The sequence below is a fragment of the Ovis aries genome, chromosome 3 (assembly GCF_016772045.2).
Source record: "Ovis aries strain OAR_USU_Benz2616 breed Rambouillet chromosome 3, ARS-UI_Ramb_v3.0, whole genome shotgun sequence".
NCBI lineage: Eukaryota > Metazoa > Chordata > Mammalia > Artiodactyla > Bovidae > Ovis > Ovis aries.
In genome coordinates, this window is record NC_056056.1 from 20,472,478 (window position 1) to 20,490,673 (window position 18,196).

General features: G+C 46.5%; 1 protein-coding gene across 10 annotated transcripts in view; it reads left to right on the top strand.

The window, feature by feature from the left end:
• Window positions 1-18,196, top strand: part of GREB1 (growth regulating estrogen receptor binding 1) — a 128,889-nt gene that overhangs the window by 33,123 nt on the left and 77,570 nt on the right. Inside the window, exon 1 of one of the 10 annotated variants that reach the window (XM_060413823.1) lies at window positions 588-5,084. The exons of 8 other annotated variants lie outside the window; for them this stretch is intronic. The gene's annotated coding sequence lies outside the window, so the exon portion shown is untranslated. Of the gene's footprint in view, window positions 1-587; window positions 5,085-12,991; window positions 13,265-18,196 lie in introns of those variants that run through there. One more of the 10 variants, XM_042245793.2, reaches the window with a different exon arrangement.

Consider the following 18,196-nt stretch of genomic DNA (forward strand, 5'->3'; position numbering starts at 1 on the left):
TGCTAGCTTTTGTTTTCTGTAAAAATAGTCATTGCTTTTTTTTTTTACCCATTTGTCAGTTTATCTAGTTATTAGCACAAAATGGGGAAATGATAAATGCTAGTAAGTATATTAAAAGAAAAGAAGAAACATGCCAATTCTTCAGGACAAAGGTCTTCCCTTCTGTTACTTCCCTCCCCCCATTAAATTCTTAAATCAGTTTCTATTCTGGGACCTCATAAAAATGATATTGTGACACAGTGGACCTAATTTGTTAGTAAATGCCAAAGCCAGTTCCACATGGCTCTTTTCCATGATGGTGTTGAAAAAATGCCAATGTTGCAATATCACAGAGTAACTCTGGGTAGATGATTCCATGAGGAACTAAGTTAATGGAGCTGAAAATGTCTCGTGGTGAAACTTGATCCAAAAGTCAACTTGGGCGCCTGGTGGGCTGGGTGTACAGCATGTCTCCTGACCTGTCTTTTCTGCTGGTCAGCCTCTCTAAATAGCAAGTTCATTCAATTACGCAGTACTGGTGGAGACAGCCAGGCATGGGCTGGACTCTGGAGAGTCTGTAATCAGCAACACAGATGTGGTCTTTTCCCTCAGGGAGTTCACGGTCTAGCGGGACAAGACACTGTAGCGTGAATCGTTGGTGTGGGGAGTGTTGTGAAGGAAGGCAGCATATGTCACCATCTCCCAAGCCTATCAGTAGTTGAACAGAGACTGCCACCTTGTTTGTTCTGCTGATAAGCATCCTCCAAATCCCTTAGTTTCCCTTTCCTTTAACTTTTTTGAAGGCTTATCTGTCTCCTTTCTGCATTGACACGAAAACAGCTGTTGAGTAGAGTGAAACCCACAAGATCTCAGAATCCATCTTTCTCAGGCTGTAAAATCAACCTCCATCCAGTAAGAAACTTGCTCAGGGAAGCAGTGCAAAGGACATGGGGCTGGATACTCCTGTTCCCAGCTATCCACACTAGGAAAAGGCCCTGAATTCACGTGCTTGCTGCTGTGTCTGAGAAACAGATCACAAGAATCCAGGGGTCACTATTCCGGTAGAACAGAAGTATGACGACTCTTCAAGGCTGGGACCTACCACTACTCCAAGTTCACATTTATATCAGTTAATGAGTGGCCAAAACCTCTTTCAAATCCATCCATAAAAGGCAAGGATTTATAACGTGCAAACACACTAGGTGAAAGTAGGAGAATTATTTGTTTGGATTAAATGTTCTAGTCTTTGTTTTTGAAATAACATAGCAGTTTCTTATTATAAGGCAAAGGGTTGGACTGGGTGACAGTTCTAAGCCCCTTTAACTGTAAAACTTGTTTGACTGTAAAACCCTTTGCCAAGCAATGCTGTCTGCCAAGAGTACTTGGAACTAAGTCTGTATTTTCTAGGAGAAATCTTCAACACCCGTACTCATATGAAATGATATATGTTGTCAAATTTCACTGTTTTCTTTGCTAGCTGTAGATATTTATTCTAAAAGAATGACCAGATAGCTTTTTTTAGATTGAAAGTAATTAGATTCAGTGACTGGGCTTCCCAGGTGGCTCAGTGATAAAGAATCTGCCTGCCAATGCAGGAGACACAGTCAGGAAGATCCTCTGGAGAAGAGAATGGTAACTCACTCCTGTACTCTTGCCTGGAAAATTCCGTGGGCAGAGGAGCCTAGGGGGCTACAGTCCATGGGGTTGCAAAGAGTCAGATTATGACTGATGGACTAACACTTTCTCCTACTTTATGTGTTTATTTTGCACAATGACTTTGAAAATTCCCATTTTCTAGGATTCATTTGAAAATAAAGGGAAGAAACTCTAAAAATAATGAAATTGCCAAATCTATATTAAACTTGTGAAGATGGAAGAGTTCCCTTACCCCCACCAGGGGAAGTGAAGGTGACAGTGTTAGTCACTCAATGAAAGACCCTATAAAATAGTAAATAGAGAAACCAGAATATACTGTAGGACAGATACTAAAACTCCAAAATAAAAGTGAAATAGTAATATCTACAGAAATTTCTTTTTGGTTTGGTAAGATAAACCGAAGGGATAGTTTAGGAATTTAGGAAGGGACAAGAGAGAAACAGATAATGAATAAATATATGAAAACATGCTCAACTTCACAAGTAAAGAGGAAACTGCAAATTAAAACTACAATGAGATAACCGCTAGCAGAAATTTAAATCTGACAGTATCAAGGGTAGGTAAGGATGGGGAACAACCAGACTTACTCAAGTTGACACAACATTTTTGTTCTAGGGGATGCTATTCTGGTAGCCTACAGTGTGGATAGCACCCCCTGGAATTGTGTGGCAGCCTTGAGACCTATGAACACAGGTGGGTGACTGTAACAGGAGATATGTATGATAATGTTTATACTTGTGTTATTTGTAACAACACACAAGCAAACAAAAACTATTCATAGAAGTAGCTCAAGTAGTCATCAGCTATGGAGTAGAAAAATAAACAGTGGTGTATTTACACAATAAAGTACTATACAGCTGTGAAAGCAGCTCGCAGATCCAGGTAACATCATGGGTGAATTATACAAAAAAAAAGTCATAGAAAAAAATATACAGTGTAAGTCTACTCATAAAGAGTTCAAAAGATGTAAAACTAGACAATACGTTGCTTAAATTAGCTTGTCAGATGCTTCATGCTTTTGAACTGTGGTGTTGGAGAAGACTCTTGAGAGTCCCTTGAACATCAAGGAGATCAAACCAGTTAATCCTAAAGGAAATCAACCCTGAATGAATATTCATTGGAAGGACTGATGCTGAAGCTGAAGCTCCAATACTTTGGCCACCTGATGTGAAGTGCCCACTCATTGGAAAAGACCCTGATGCTGGGAAAGATTGAAGGTAGGAGGGGAAGGGGATGACAGAGGATGAGGTGGTTGGATAGCATCACTGAATCAATGGGGAATTTGAGCAAACTCTGAAAGATAGTGAAGGACAGGGAAGCTTAGTGTGCTGTGGTCCATGGGGTCACAAAGAGTTGGACATGACTTAGTGACTGAACAACAGCAAGCTTGTCAAATGCCAAGAAATGCCAAATTTCAGCCATTAAGGCAAACCAACTGAAATAGAATCTGCATGTTAACAAGATCCCAGGTGACCTATAGGCACACTGATGTTGACCTTTACCAAATAGGAAAACCAAAAAAAAAAAAAAAAGCTGAGTTAAATCTGTGTTAAATTTTAGGTAAAAAAAAAAAAAATTTAGGTTAACATTAAGTTAAACTAAGAATTTTGTTAAAATGACAAAGAAAAGCAAGCGAGTGATAAACATAAAATTTAGGGTACCAGATACCTGAGGGTGTTGATGGACGAGAGCACATGAGTTGGGGGATACCAAACATGATGAAATTTTTTTGTTCTTACACTGGAAGTGGGCACATGGATATTTGTTGTATCATGAGTCTTTATCAAGGGATTATAGTCCCTTGAATGTATTTGTCACTTCCACTATACAGTCAAGGCATTACAATCCCTTGATTAAGACTCATGATACCCTAGTGCTGGGAAAGATTGAAGGCAGGAGAAGGGGACGACAGAGGATGAGATGGCTGGATGGTATCACCGACTCAATGGACATGAGTTTGAGTAAACTTTGGGAGTTGGCAGTGGACAGGGAGGCCTGGCATGCTGCAGTCCCTGGGGTCGCAAAGAGTTGGACACGACTGAGTGACTGAACTGAACTGAGTATCACAGACATATTTACAAATATCTTTTTGTATCTGCGCTGGGTCTTTGCTTCAGCGCTCAGGCTGTGCGTTTTGGCACTTGAGCTTTCTCTAGTTGTGGTGCACAGGTTCTTAGGCTTCTCTTGTTGTGGACCGTGGGCTCTAGAACTCAAGGGCTCAGTAGGTACTACGTGTGGGCTTAGTTGCCCTATGGCATGTGGGATCTTAGTTCCCTGTCCATGGATTGAACCCTCATCCTCTGCAGTGGAAGGCAGATTCTCAGCCACTGGACCACCTGGGAAGTCCCTATTTGCACAGATTTAATAAGCACAATTCAAAGAAAGGAGTGAGAGGAAAGGTTGCAACACTGTGTGACAGCTTCCTAGAAGCGATGGGCCCTGAGGTTGGCCTAGAAGGATGGGGAGTTTGGCTTTTGTGGAGGGAAGGCCATTCTGGATCTCCTTTGGGCCAGAGACGCTATGTGCAAGTCCATCCAGTCCAGCCCAGCCCAGCCCAGAACTCTGTTGGGCTCTGAAGTCAGTCTGGTTGCAAGAAGAAAGAGAACACAGGTGGTGGGCTGCTGTTAAGGGGGCAGGTGCCCCTGGTTCCCTCCCAGCTTCCGACGGTGACTCAGGCCTGGAACTGGAGGGCAGCTCTGGGGATGTGTGTTCCCCATTCAGCCCCAGGAGGGTTTCCAGTTCATCCTGTGAGTGCTGTCACTTGAAATATACAAGTATCTGTTGAGCAGGAGCTGTGGGCTGCTAAAGAGATGATGTAGCTTGGACTGTTCATTTTGCAGAGGTCAGATGACTGGCTTGCTGGGGAGTGGCAGTTGGGTCAGGGTGATTCCAGCACTCAGGTCCTCTCATCTTTTCCATACGTGCTGTCTCCAAGTGGATCTCCAATTTGACGGAATTTTATGAGTGTAATCTGTCCCCACACTGAAGTTGTTTATGTGTTTGTAAAAAATTTAGGAAATACAGAGAATTAGGAAGAAAAAAATTTTGCCCATAATTTCATTTCCCCAAACATCCAGGGTTATCATTTCAGTGTATTTACTTCCAGTCTTTTTCCTATGCATTTAAAACTTGCAACTACAGTAGTCAAAAAGGATGCAATATACTTTCTCTGCATTCTGTCATTATTTCATGCTTTTTGTCATTGAAATGTGGCATACTAAATATGTAAGAAACTGTCTTGCTAATGAGTCAGTGTTAGCCAGAATAAAGTGGGAAATGTTCACTGACTGGTGGAGAGATATTTGGGGTAATTAATTTTCCTTTTTTTTTTTTCTTGCCTTGTTTTTGGTTTTCAGCTGCTAAGTCTTTGCAACCTCATGGACTGCAGCACACCAGCCTCCTCTGTCTTCCACTATCTCCCGAAGTTTGCTCTAATTCATGTCCATTGAGTCAGTGATGCTATCTAATCATCTCATCCTCTGCCGTCCCCTTCTCCTTTTGCCTTCCATCTTTCCCACCCTCAGGGTCTTTTCTAAGATGTTGGCTCTTTGCATCAGGTGGCCAAAGTATTGCATTGGGTGGCCAAAGTATTGGAGCTTTAATTTCAACAGCCCTCCCCGCAATGAATAGTCAGGGTTGATTTCCTTTAGGATTGACAGGTGTGATCTCCTTGCTTCCAAGGGACTCTCAAGAGCATCACAATTTGAAAGCATCAGTTCTTCAACACTCAGCTTTCTTTCGGAGAAGGTAATGGCACCCCACACCAGTACGAAAATCTCATGGACGGAGGAGCCTGGTAGGCTACAGTCCATGGGGTCGCTAAGACTTAGCGACTTCACTTTCACTTTTCACTTTCAGGCATTGGAGAAGGAAATGGCAACCCACTCCAGTGTTCTTGCCTGGAGAATCCCAGGGATGGGGGATCCTGGTGGGTGCTGTCTATGGGGTCGCACAGAGTCAGACACGACTGAAGTGACTTAGCAGCAGCAGCAGCAGCAGCTTTCTTTATGGTCCAACTCTTATACCTGTTCATGACTACTGGTTATTGCCTATACCTCATCAATAAACACTCTCATGGTTATTGTTATTTTGTCCTAGGAGCTTGGGAAACAGATGGGCAGAATAGGCTTCCAGGAGCTCCAGTCTGGAGCCTCCATGAATATTATTCCTGTGTCTAGTAAAATGAGAGATGGAGCATTAACAGCTTCTTGGCTAGAATCTTGCTTCTGAAAGGCAGAGCTGATGAAGTCCTGCCTCTGAGCGAAAGCCACAAAGGAATTATCTTTTCCTAAGCCTTTAGCTTTTGTTTTAAGGTTCACCACAAACTTTAGCAATGAAAAAAAAAAAGTGCAGTAACTGGGTCATTCTGACCTAGAACCAACCAAAATACTTCTAATTACTGCGGCAGACAACGATGAATCATACCTAAGCTAGCTTGCTGCCTTTTCAATCATATGTACTCATATGTGCTAATCAGACTCATTGTTTAGTCGCCAGTAGAACATTTGCTCCAGCTTGTTTGGATTTGTAGGAGGAGAGAAGTTTGCAGATCTTCTCAGCAGAGGATCTGCTTGGCTGCACTAGTGTAGTGGGGAGAGGTCTTCATGTTTATCAGGATTTAAGCTTTCTTAGAGCAGGGCTATGGCTTAGTCATTTTTCATCATGGCAATACCAATAAAAGCTACCATTTTTGAGCACCCACTATGTGCTAGACAGTACGAAATGTGCTTTATGATCTCTTGGTGTCATTGAAGCCCTCCAACAATCTTATGATATAGGTGTTATTGTCCTCATTTTTCTGAGAAAACAGCCTCTGGAAAATTGTTTTTCAGTCATTAAGTCGTGTTTGACTCTTTCCAACCCCATGGACTGCAGCACACCAGGCTTCTCTGTTCTTCACTATCTCCCCAAGTTTGCTCAAGCTCTTGTCTGTTGAGTCAGTGATATTATGTAACCATCTTGTCCTCTGCCACCCCCTTCTCCTCTTGCCCCCAGTCTTTCACAGTATCAGGGTCTTTTCTGGAAAGTTAAGTCACTAAAATACCCAGTATATGTAAGCTAGGCATGTTGAATGAGTGAGTGAATTATTACTGCAAGGTAATGGAAGGGAACTGCTGAAGAGAAGATCTAGCCAGTATGAGCCCAAAACTTAAAAGTTTGTTACCACCCAATTATTCTTTTTTTTTTTTTTTTGCCATTTTTAAGCTCCAAATTTGAGTAGCAGTGGAGGAGGGGAGGAGATTTCAGTGTAGGCAAATAACATAAGACATGGATGAGGGAATAGGTTTGTAATCAGCCAAAAGATCAGCTTGACATAGTAAAAAGACAAAGGGAAAAATACTTAAGTGTCAGTCACTGTGCTAAATACATTATCTTACTTAAAACTCACAGAACCCCTTTGAAGTAAGCCCTGTTATCTCTGTTTATGGGGGAGAAAAGGAGCTCAGAGAGGATGCAGGAGCTTCCTGAGGTCACACAGCAACTGATGAGTGAGGGGCAGGATGGGAAGCCAAGCACTGGCGCCATAGCAGCTTTTCCTGTAAACACAAGCCAAGAATGGAGATTTCATTAATTATGTTTGAATTTTATTTTGTATTTGATGGGGGTGGGGGTGGGGAACCCAGATGATACACAGATTTCTTTTATACTAACAAACCCAACAACTGGCTCTGTCCCAGGAAGAGATTCCAGCTCAGTGCAGGGAAAAGGCCAAGGAGTTGATGAAAGATTTGGGATTGCCAGAAAGAGCTTGGCATGACTGGTGTGCTGTTCGATGATGGTGACCAAATTTTCCAAAACAGAATCAGCTTGCCATGTCTGTCTGTGTGCATCCCCCCGACCCCGCCTCACCCCAAGGATCAAAGAACTCCTGAAAATGTAGTTTGGATACAGAAATACAGTCATACGGTCGGTTCTGAAATAATGCGACAAGTTTCTAAAAATTACTGAGTCACAAAAAGTTGCACGATGAAAACCACAGGAGTTATGGGAAAGTTGGCATTATAGGCATAGAACTCAAAAATTTAATCAATGACACATTGAAAAAAAAAGAAGGTAAATGCCTAATAGAAAAGGGAAGCACAGGGGACTTCCCTGGTGGCCCAGTGGTTAAGAGTCCTTACTCCCAATGCAGGGGGCGTGGGCTCTATCCCTGTGTGTGTGTGCGCGTTCAGTCGCTCAGCTGTGTCTGGCTCTTTGTAACCCCATGGACTGGAAGCCCGCCAGGCTCCTCTGTCCATGGGATTCTGTAGGCAAGAATACTGGAGTGGGTTGCCATGCCCTCCTCCAGGGGATCTTCCCAACCCACGGATCGAACCTGCATCTCCTGGCCCTTCTGCATTGCAGGTGGATTGTTTACCTCTGAGAATCCAGGGAAGCCCCTTTGATCCCTGGTCAAGGAATTAAGATCCTGCTTGGCCAAAAAAAGAAAAAAAAAAAAAGGAAGCACAATTCTACATATGAGAAATGGTCAAGAAATACATAAAGGCTGCAATAAATATGGAGCTTGACTTGGAAGTACAAGATGAATGGAGTTTTGTGTGCAGAAGTACTCATGGGAAAGGTTGGCAATTGTGAGTTACTGTGGAGGAGAGGAAGGAGAGAGATGTGGAATCATATGGAAAGTTCTAACACCAGAGACAGATGGCTGTGGTTCGTCATAGATACTGAGATTGGAGGTGGCTGGTGGGCGTTGGAGTTGTGTGGTTTGGTGTCTTCCTTAAGCAGCTCACTTCAGCTGGGCACCTTTTTTCTGCATTCACCTTAGTGTTTCTTGCCAAGTAAATTACACCAAGGGCACACAAAATGCACAAAGTTTTCAAGTTGTCCTGTAATTTATTAATCTGTTGGTACATATCTGTGGTTTAAAAACAAGAGGTGTAGCAGAACTCACTGACGTGGAAATATGTGTGGCTCCCATACCTGGGGCTTTTCCATTCAGCTCTCTAGGTAGCCAGGGGTCCCCACTGGGGACTAAATGCATGTGTCCTCCCCACCCAGATTCACATGTTGAAATCTAATCTTTGATGTGATGGTACTGGGAGTTGGGGCCTTGGGGAGGTGATGAGGTCGTGTGGGTGGCACCTTCGGGAATGGCATGGATGCCCTTTAAAAAGACCCATTAGAAAGCTCCCTCATCCATGAGCCAAGAAATGAGCTCTCACTAGATACCAAATCTGTTGGCACCTTGGTCGTGGGTCTCCCAGCCGCCAGAACTGAAGAAATAAATGTTTGTTTTCTGAGCCATCCAGTCTATGGTGTTTTTTTACAGTAACCTCAAAGGACTAAGACCCTCCCTTGGCTCTAAACCGGAGGATGGACCAGGGGTCACTTCTAAGACGCCTTCCTCTATGATTTTCGAGTCTCTCACTGAATGGGCTGGGTGACAAAGTATGCCCACCCCTCCAGATCTCTCAGAGGACTATAATTATAGGTTTTGTTTTTAATCCTTTATATATCCCAGTTTTCTTTCTCTGGCTGCTTTAGTATCTTTTCTTCTCCTGGATGTTCTTGTCATGCTTTGGTCTTTCTTCAGACGCCAGGTGACCCTTGGATCTTCATGTGTGTTTTAAAAAGAGAAAGTTGGCTGGGAGATTTGCACCCATAGGTGGAGCTTGTGGACTGGCAGGGGTTGATTTTTGGGTGCTCAGGACAGCATTTTGGAGGCCTCTGAATACTAGACTGTATCTCTGTTAGTGGCCCTAGTTCTCCTCGGTTGATTCAGTTTAATTGATTTCATGTTTTGCCAGGGGTGCACCACCTGAGTCCTGGAATTCTACATGTGGCCATCGAGTGGGATGTGGAGGAGCCAAGTGCTCTGTATACAGCATTTCAAAGAAGTCCCCTGTTTTCGGCTAAACCCCGAGTCTGGGTTTCTGTAAGGCCAACCAGCTTCCTCTCATTACTCCCCCTGTATCAGCCACAAATCTTCTCTCCAGCCTGGCTTCTGGAGTTTCGTTAAACCTAAACAAAGACAGAAATGCTCAGGTCTCTTAAGGGAGGTCAGGTCCATCACACAACACAAGCGACTTTTGGGGTAGGTTTTGAAGGATGAGTAGGAGTTCATGTCATGAACGAGGTGTAAGGGCTTCCCATGCTCACCATGCTGGAGTTGTGAGCAGTCAGTGTCAGGCAGTACCAGACCCTTACAGCTGGTAGGAGTAGAGCAGATCGAAAGTGATCTAAAAACTCTCAGGGTAATGGTTTGCAAAAGCCAAGGCATCTTTGTTCATTAGTGGTAGTAACCATGGTCTCCAGGAGGTTCTGTTGCACAGGTGGAGACTTTTTGCCTTCTGAAGGTCATCACTTCCAGCCTTTGTGGTCACACACAAAAAAGCCAACACAGTTGGCTGCTAGTTTGGTGAATCTAGGGGCTTCCCTGGTGGCTCAGATGTTAAAGCATCTGCCTGCAACGCAAGGAGATGGTTCAATCCCTGAGTCAGGAAGATCCCCTGGAGAAGGAAATGGCAACCTGCTCCAGTATTCTTGCCTGGAGAATCCCATGGACAGAGGAGCCTGGCAGGCTACAGTTCATGGGGTCACAAAGAGTTGGACACCACTGACCTACTAACACACACACATGTGGTGAGTCTATCCATCCTTGTCACATATAAGGTGGTGGGGATCTGGCCAGGAGGTGGGATGAACAGTATTTGATATGAAATAGAAGAGAGGGGTTTATGGCAAGGAGATACACGGACACTGAGCATAGATGTGCAGGTGTAAATTTGGAAGGAAGGCTCTTACCAGACATACCCATCGGAGCTGACACTCGGGTGAGCTCTCCTGTGCAGGCACCTCTGTTATTTTCACATCAAAAGCCTATTTTGACAGCAACAGGAAAGCACAGTCAGTTCAAAGGTATGTAATACAGGCCCGATGAAGGCAATTCCTTCTTTGCTAATTTTCTCCTCATGATGATGATAATTTATGTCAGTTTAAAATGAGCAAATTATAGAAAAGGTTAAAGAAGCATTAAAAACATCTTGAATTGTTTCACTCTTATCATGGCCTTCAGTTCAGTTCAGTTGCTCAGTCATGTCCAACTCTTTGTGACCCTGTGGACTGCAGCACGCCAGGCTTCACTGTCCATCACCAACTCCTGGAACTTGCTCAAACTCATGTCCATCAAGTCAGTGATGCCATCCAACCATCTCATCCTCTGAGGTCCCCTTCTCCTCCTGCCTTCAATCTTGCCCAGCATCAGGGTCTTTTGCACTGAGTCAGTTATTTGCATCAGGTAGCCAAAATATTGGAGTTTCAGCTTCAGCATCAGTCCTTCTAACGAATATTCATTGGCCTATACCATTCATGGCCTATACCGTTAGTATTTCATATGTGCCCTTCACTGTTCTGAGTACCCTCTGCATATTCATTCGTGGAATCCACACAGCACCCCTAAGAAACTGATACTTTTATCCCTTCTTTCAGATTGCGGAAACCAAGACACAAAAGGTTAGGGAAGTGGCTCAGGGACAAATGTTTGTTAAGTCAGAACTGAAACTGAAGCCAGGGTCAAACCCAAGGTATCTCTAGATATGTTGCTTTTGTTGTCTAGTTGCCAAGTTGTGTCCGACTCTTTGTGACTCCATGGACTGTAGCCTGTCTGGCTCCGCTGTCCAAGGGACTTCCCAGGCAAGAATACTGGAGTGGGTTGCCATTTCCTCCTCCCGGGGAGTCTTCCCAACCCAGGGATTGAACCTGAGTCTCTTACATCTCCTGCATTGGCAGGCGGATTCTTTACTACTGAGCCACCTGGGATGTGCCGCCCCACCCCCACTAGATGTCTTTTTCTATAATAAAATATCATATGCTTTATATGACATATATGTGTATATATGTATTTCTCTCTTTCTATTTCTGTAACAATTTAAAATCTTTTTCTTGCCAAACGGTGCATCCTGAATGTATCCGTATCATTTAAAAACTTCATTCACAAAGCCACTTCCTTGTGGATTGTTGCTTTGATTACATTAATTAGATCATAAACAAGGCAGCATTGTGTTTACATTTTTTAAGTTATATACCTTAAGGCATGAAAATTAATTATCTCGAAAGCTCATAAAATTGAGAAAGATCTTTTTTTCCCTATATCTCTTTATAGTTAAACATCTAAGAATAGCCTTTACCTTGTTAAAAAAAAAACAAAGCACGTGCATACGGTTATTGGAGACTGCATGAAGCCTTCCTTTCCTGTTGGATGTTTCTGTGGTTTTAACACCGTGACAGGGCTCCGAGTGGGGGACCGTGTAGGCCCTTAAAGCAGGGTCACTTCAGTCCCCCGGGTCCTCAGATGTGATTTCCTCCCCCAGGCCCCGCCCCTTGAGAGAAGCGCGGTCAGGGTTTGCGGGGTGTGTGGGTGGGGTGGGGGGCGGGGGCCGGGACTCCCGCAGCATTGCTCAAGCAGGGCCACCAGGGGGCGCTACCCTACCAGTCCTTGAAGACCTGGAGACAGGTGGGTTCTCACCTGCCTTGCTCGGGAGTAAGAGCTCAGCCTGGAGCAATAGGTCTGTGACACAGGGCTCTTCCTTCCACCCCATCCATGGTTGTTTTGAACACTGAACCTTGAAGCAGCTGAGAACTCTCGTTGCTGTCTGAGACAGCAAACAAGAATAATCCCGTCTTGGGCTTTGTCACAAAAGGCAGATGACGTGGGATCCCTTGGATCCTGGCCAAGTCACCTTGTCTAGCAAATGGAAAACCCTGGAAAGAAAATAAAAATCAAAGTTAAAGGGATCGGGCACATATGGGGGGGCACCCATGACTTCTTGTCTTCCCCTTTCCAGTTAGGATTTGAACAGGATTCCCCGATTTCCAAACGTCAGTTGCAACCGGAATGTGTAGGAAGATACAGATGAGAGCTGTTGTTTTCCATGATGTCCAGAGGGGTAGAAATGACTTCAGAACAGAAGTCTGAAAACGAGCCTCTGTGACTCTTGGGGGAACTTCTGAGCGGGTGTGTCCCCTCCTGTGTGTCCCCAGCCAGAGGAGGCTCTTTGGAAGGGCGCGTGCCTCCCGGGTCGGGGCCACACCTGCCGTCTTCCAGGGGCCACGCAGGCTGCCCGGTTCCCCGGGGCAGAACCTGTGAGCATCCCTGACCCTTTGTTCTCTGCGCCAGAAGACGTGGTTCCACGCCAAGTACAAAACTTTCATGTTTGAAAAGACTGGGTTTAACTGCTGGTGGTCAGACCAGCAGATTGGTATGTACCTGCATGGAGAGCACTCTGACCCAGCAAAACACTTCAGTGCTAAGAAGATGGAAAACCGTGGCATTTGCCATCTGACCCAGCAGGAGCCTGGGGCAGATGGAGCTCAACTTGGAAAGTCTGCTGCCGCTTTCTTTTTTTTTTTCCCTCCTGGTTGTTGTTGTAGCCCCAGGAGCAGATACTGCCTTTGGAACCTTCCTGTGGGCTGGCTTGGCCCGCCTCTGCCTCCCTGGGCAGGGGCTGGGGAACCAGGGTGTCAGGCTGCCCGAATACTTGGCATTGTTCTCGGGGCACTGAGGGCTCCCTGCATGATCAAAGGCAGAGTCCGGGAGGTGGGGGCTCGGCAAGCGCTCGCCCTCCACTGGGCTCAGACTGCTCCTGGCTGGGTGCTTTCTGGCTGCCTGAAATGACCAGCTTCTTATAAGGTACAGTGTGTTCGATGTTGGGAGCAGAGTGCCTGCTTTGGGGGCGGCGGGAGGGAGGTGTTGGAGAGGTGGGCCCTGGCTTTCTGGCTTATGAATAAGATGACCCTGGCCTGTGTCAAGCAGAAAAATGGCAAAGTGTTTGTCTTTTCAGTACGCTGAGTGAATCCACTTAATGCATTTGTTTCCTGATTTTTTTTGTTGTTGTTGTTGGAAATGAAGGGATTGGAGCTATTTAGTTTTGCGCAAGGTGGACCCAAATCAGCAGGGAGTCGGATTATAATTGCTAAGGAAATGAGCCGCACTCTGTGGATCCTTCCTGGTGGGCTCTGGAAAGAGGTTTTTTTTCCTGTAGTTTCTTCCTCCCTGCAAATCTTCCCTGGCTTTATTCTGAAGGTGCTTCTCTCCCCTTTCAGTTCTCCCAGCAGCCAGGGGGTGGGGACATTGTGTTGGCTTTGTGGCTCCATTCCAGAGCGCCTTAAGGAAGGTTCCAGAGGGAGCGCCACCTGGCATTGTGTGGACAGATGTCTGGATGGCGTGGTGCTGCGGTGGTTTTGTGGGGCAGGACCAGCCCTGGTTAGAGAAACAACAGATTAGACAGAAGTCAAACCCTCAGCCTGCTTTTCTTCCTTAAACAACACCTGTGGAGTTTATGAGTTCCTCGAGGGAAAATCTCAGAAATCTGCATGAGAATGGTGTTTCCTGCCAGGAAGACCTCAAAGAGTTTATAGGATGCCATCCTGCAGCCTGAATGCGTTTATAGCCATATCATATATACGGGGCTGACTCTCCCTACGCTCCTTGAACATCACGCCCACTTTCCTATTGGAGGGCCCACCAAGGACATGGGAAATGTCGTCTTGAGAGGCCTTTGCTTTTGGTTTTGTTTTCTGAAACTTTGGGCTCATCAGAGAAAAGTTGTCATTCTTGTGTGTTGGCTGAAAGATTCTTAGCTTTCTCTGTAGGGATGAGGGAGGAGGAAGGAACAGGGATCCGTGGCAGCTCAGACCTGAGCTGGAGTCTGGGAGGCTGACTCTGGGTAGGGCCGGGTCGGTTACCTTCCGAGAGGCCCTGAGGTCCTCAGGTGTGCTTTGGGTGCGACTCAGAGTGGAGGCAGATGGCAGAGGGAATGGAAGACCAACCTCTCGGAGGTCATGGATGCATTTTCTCTCTCGCGGACTTGAACTCCAGTCTGCACTCCCGGGTACGGCTGTTTTCTTCTCTGCCGTGGTGCCCTCTCCACGTGAGGCTTTGCATGTAGCTCGGTGGATGCTTGTGAGGGAACAGAATGCGAGCAAGGGGATGGCTGGAGGGTGCACTGAGCTCCTCTGACATCCCCTGGCCTCTGTCCTCCAGCACCATGATGGCGACACCACCTCTGGCCTCTTCCTCTTTCTAAGTCCTGTCTCCCCATCATTCAGCCTCCGTGTGAGCCAGGCTTTGTGCCCTCTTGAAGTGAAGTGAAGTGAAGTGAAGTCGCTCAGTCATGTCCAACTCTGTGACTCCATGGACTATAGCCCACCAGGCTCCTCCGTCTATGGGATTCTCCAGACAAGAACACTGGAGTGGGTTGCTATTTCTTTCTCCAGGGGATCTTCCCGACCCAGGGATTGAACCTGGGTCTCCCATATCACAGGCAGAGCCACCAGGCTTTACACTCTGAGCCACCTTTCAGGCTATGCCCTCTGGAGTTTCAACATATTGTAATACTCTCCTACATTCCTCCTTAGGAAGCCTAGGCAATCTCTCTCCCAGGCAATCTCTTCCGGCCGGCTTAAAGTCCTTGCCTGACTCTGCCGGGTTCAACCTGACCGTGTACGCAACGCTCAGTCTAGACTGGCCTCGTCACCCTCTTACGCTCGCGCTCCATCATCTGGAAGGACGTGCATCACCAGTCACATGTAGGTGTCACCCCCCAGGGTCTCGCCTGCGTGTGTTGCCCACCTCCTGCCCAAATGCCCTTCCTTCTCTCTGGTTGGCAAACCTGTGCTCATCCCCGGACTCAGCTCTTCCCAGAGTCGCCCCAAGACTGACCTGAGTCAGAACCTCCCCTCCCATCTCGTTTCCTTCAGAGTTGCCCTCTTGCCTAAATCCCTGCTGAGGCAAGGGTCACACGGCCTTGTTTACCTGCACTCTCCTCCCTACCTGCGAGTTTCTGCAGGTCAGGGACTCTGTGGCTTTCACTTTCACTCTGAGCTCCAAGGGGAAATGAAATGTTTCTGCCGTGAACCCAAATTAGACCGTTTAAGCGTTGCAGGTCAAACCAGGAATCTAAGAGGGAGGTTCTCTGCTTCTCACTTGGGAGGCAGAGAACAGACACGGAGTTGTTAATCAGTGGCTTAGGAGAGACCCAGCTGTCTGACCTCGGGCCTGAGACCTTCCAGACCTCTGGCCGCGTCTTCTCTTTGAGCCCAGGGGTGGCCCCGGGTGGAGGATGGGTCTCTCTCTCCGGCCGCCTGGGGGTAATGAACAGAGCTGATGGCTGCCCCTTTGGCAGACCTGCTCCCAAGAAAGTGTTCTGGGTTCTGTGGGTAGCGAGTGAGTGTGGTTGCTCCCTGCGGCAGCTGGAGCTTGCGCGGAGGTGGGGAAGGCAAATAGACTCTGTGTGGCTTTGTGGGGGGAGAAACCTGGAGCCTGGTGAGAGTGCTGGGGGGTGGGGGCAGAAGAGGGAGCCATGACCCTTGGCCTTGGTGTCAGCCGAGGGAAGATCAGGCACAAACAGGGCCCCCGGGGCAGGAGAGTGTTCACGAGGAAAGAACAGAAGTGTACGTCGTGTGCTTGGATGCTCACGGGAAGGGCTCCCCTCTGACCCTGCTTGGAATAGAAGATAACCACGTGAGTTCAGGTAACACCTGGGGCAGAGAGGCATGAGTGAAAGGGAAAGTCGCTCAGTCATGTCTGACTGTTTGCAACCCCTGTGGACTATACATTCCATGGAATTCTCCAGGCCGGAATACTGGAGTGGGTAGCCTTTCCCTTTTTCAGAGGATCTTCCCAACCCAGGGATCGAACCCAGGTCTCCCACATTGCAGGCAGATTCTTTACCAGCTGAGCCACAAGGGAAGCCTCAGAATACTGGAGTGGGTAGCCAGTCCCTTCTCCAGTTGATCTTCCAACCCAGGAATACGAACCTGGGTCTCCTACATTGCAGGTGGATTCTTTACCAACTGAGCTATCAGAAGGGCATTAGGTAATACCCTTTCTGGATGACATCCTGGGGGCTGAAATGGAAACCTCCTCTGTGTCTGCTTGGTTCCTCCCTGGGGGATTCCGAGGCTGCATGCGACGCTTTCCACTTTCCCACAGGACCATGCTCCATCTCTGCCGTCTTCACTGTAACCTTGAGCACGTGGTCTTTCTCCCTCTGCCTCCTCTTAGGACTTATCATATGGGAAATAAAGAAGTGACTAGAACAGTTCCTGTTGTCAAGGAGCTTCACATCTTGAGAGGAAGGGAGAGAAGCTGTGTGGAAATGATTCCTATCTCCTTGGAAAGGTACATTGCAATCGATGTACCCCTAAAGGAAACCGGTTTAATTGTTGCTACTGGAATACAGTGAATCAAGTCAAGATCTATGACGTGCTAAGTTGGCATCTAGAAAGGAGATTTATGATCAGTGAATTCCAGTTTAAGACAGAAAACTAGAATTTGTTAAAATCTACTATGTGCCAACAACCCTAGACATGTTAGTTTGCTTAGTCCTCGTTATCACTCTGGGAGGTGCTTTGTATTTGTATTATGCTTATTTTAGAACTTTCTTTCTTTCTTTCTTTGGCTGCACAGGTCTTAGTTGTGACACATGGGATCTAGTCCCCTGACCAGGGATTGAACCCAGACCCCCTGCATTGGGAGTGAGGAGTCCTAGCCACTGGGCCACCAGGGAAGTCCTTATCTTCATTTTACAAATGAGGAAATTGAGGTTCAGAGAGGTTAGGTAACTTACCCAAGGCCACACAGCTCAAAAGGAGCATAGTCATAAATTAAGCTGCTGTTGGTCTTATTCCAAAGTACATGCTTTTTACTACTCAGCAGGCAGATTATGGGGCTTCCCTGGTGGTAAAGAGTCTGCCTGCCAGTGCAGGAGACACAAGAGACAAAGATTTGATCCCTGGGTCGGGAAGATCCCCTGTAGAAGTACTTCCCCTCCAGTATTCTTGCCTGAGAAATCCCATGGACAGAGGAGCCTTGGAGGTCTGCAGTCCGTGGCGTTGCAAAAAAAATCTTAGTGACCAAACAACAATGAGGCAGATTATGAGCACTTTTGCATTTGAAAGATTGTTTGCAGTTGGTAAATTCCAACTTGACTGAAGGGTTTAATATCTCACAATCAAAGGGACCTGCAGGGCCGTCTCTGAGAGTCCTGCTGGTTTTGACCTAAGTGGACAGTATGGCTTAGAACCAAAGAGCTTGCGCCCAGCACGCTCTACGTGGTGAGATCTGGGTGGGGAAGGGCTGGCTCTGAAGGGTGAGCAGCAGGCTTTATTTTTATGAGTGGAGTGACCAGTGTGCAGCAGCCAGGGATACGCAGAGCTGGGTGTTACCTCAGGAAGTGAGATCCAGCCATCCCAGGAACTAATAACTGTTGTTGACAGATAGGAGCTCTGGGTTTAATTTAAGTAGAGGCGCCTCGTTACTTGACCAATAAAAGGCAAAGTGCATGGTGCTCAGAAAGGAACAGCGGAATCACTGTGGACCCAGAGTTAAGCTGGACACAGCACTCTTCAGGGTCCCCAGTCAGTGCTGGTGAGCTTTTTTCTGTTTTAAAGGGTTTTTGATGTGGAGCTTTTTTAAAAGTCTTTATTGAATTTGTTACAGTACTGCTTCTGTTTTGTTTTGTTTTCTTGGCCCTGAGACATCTTAGCTCCCTGACCAGGGAATGAACTTGCACCCCCTGCATTAGAAGGTGAAGTCTTAACCACTGGACCATCAGGGAAG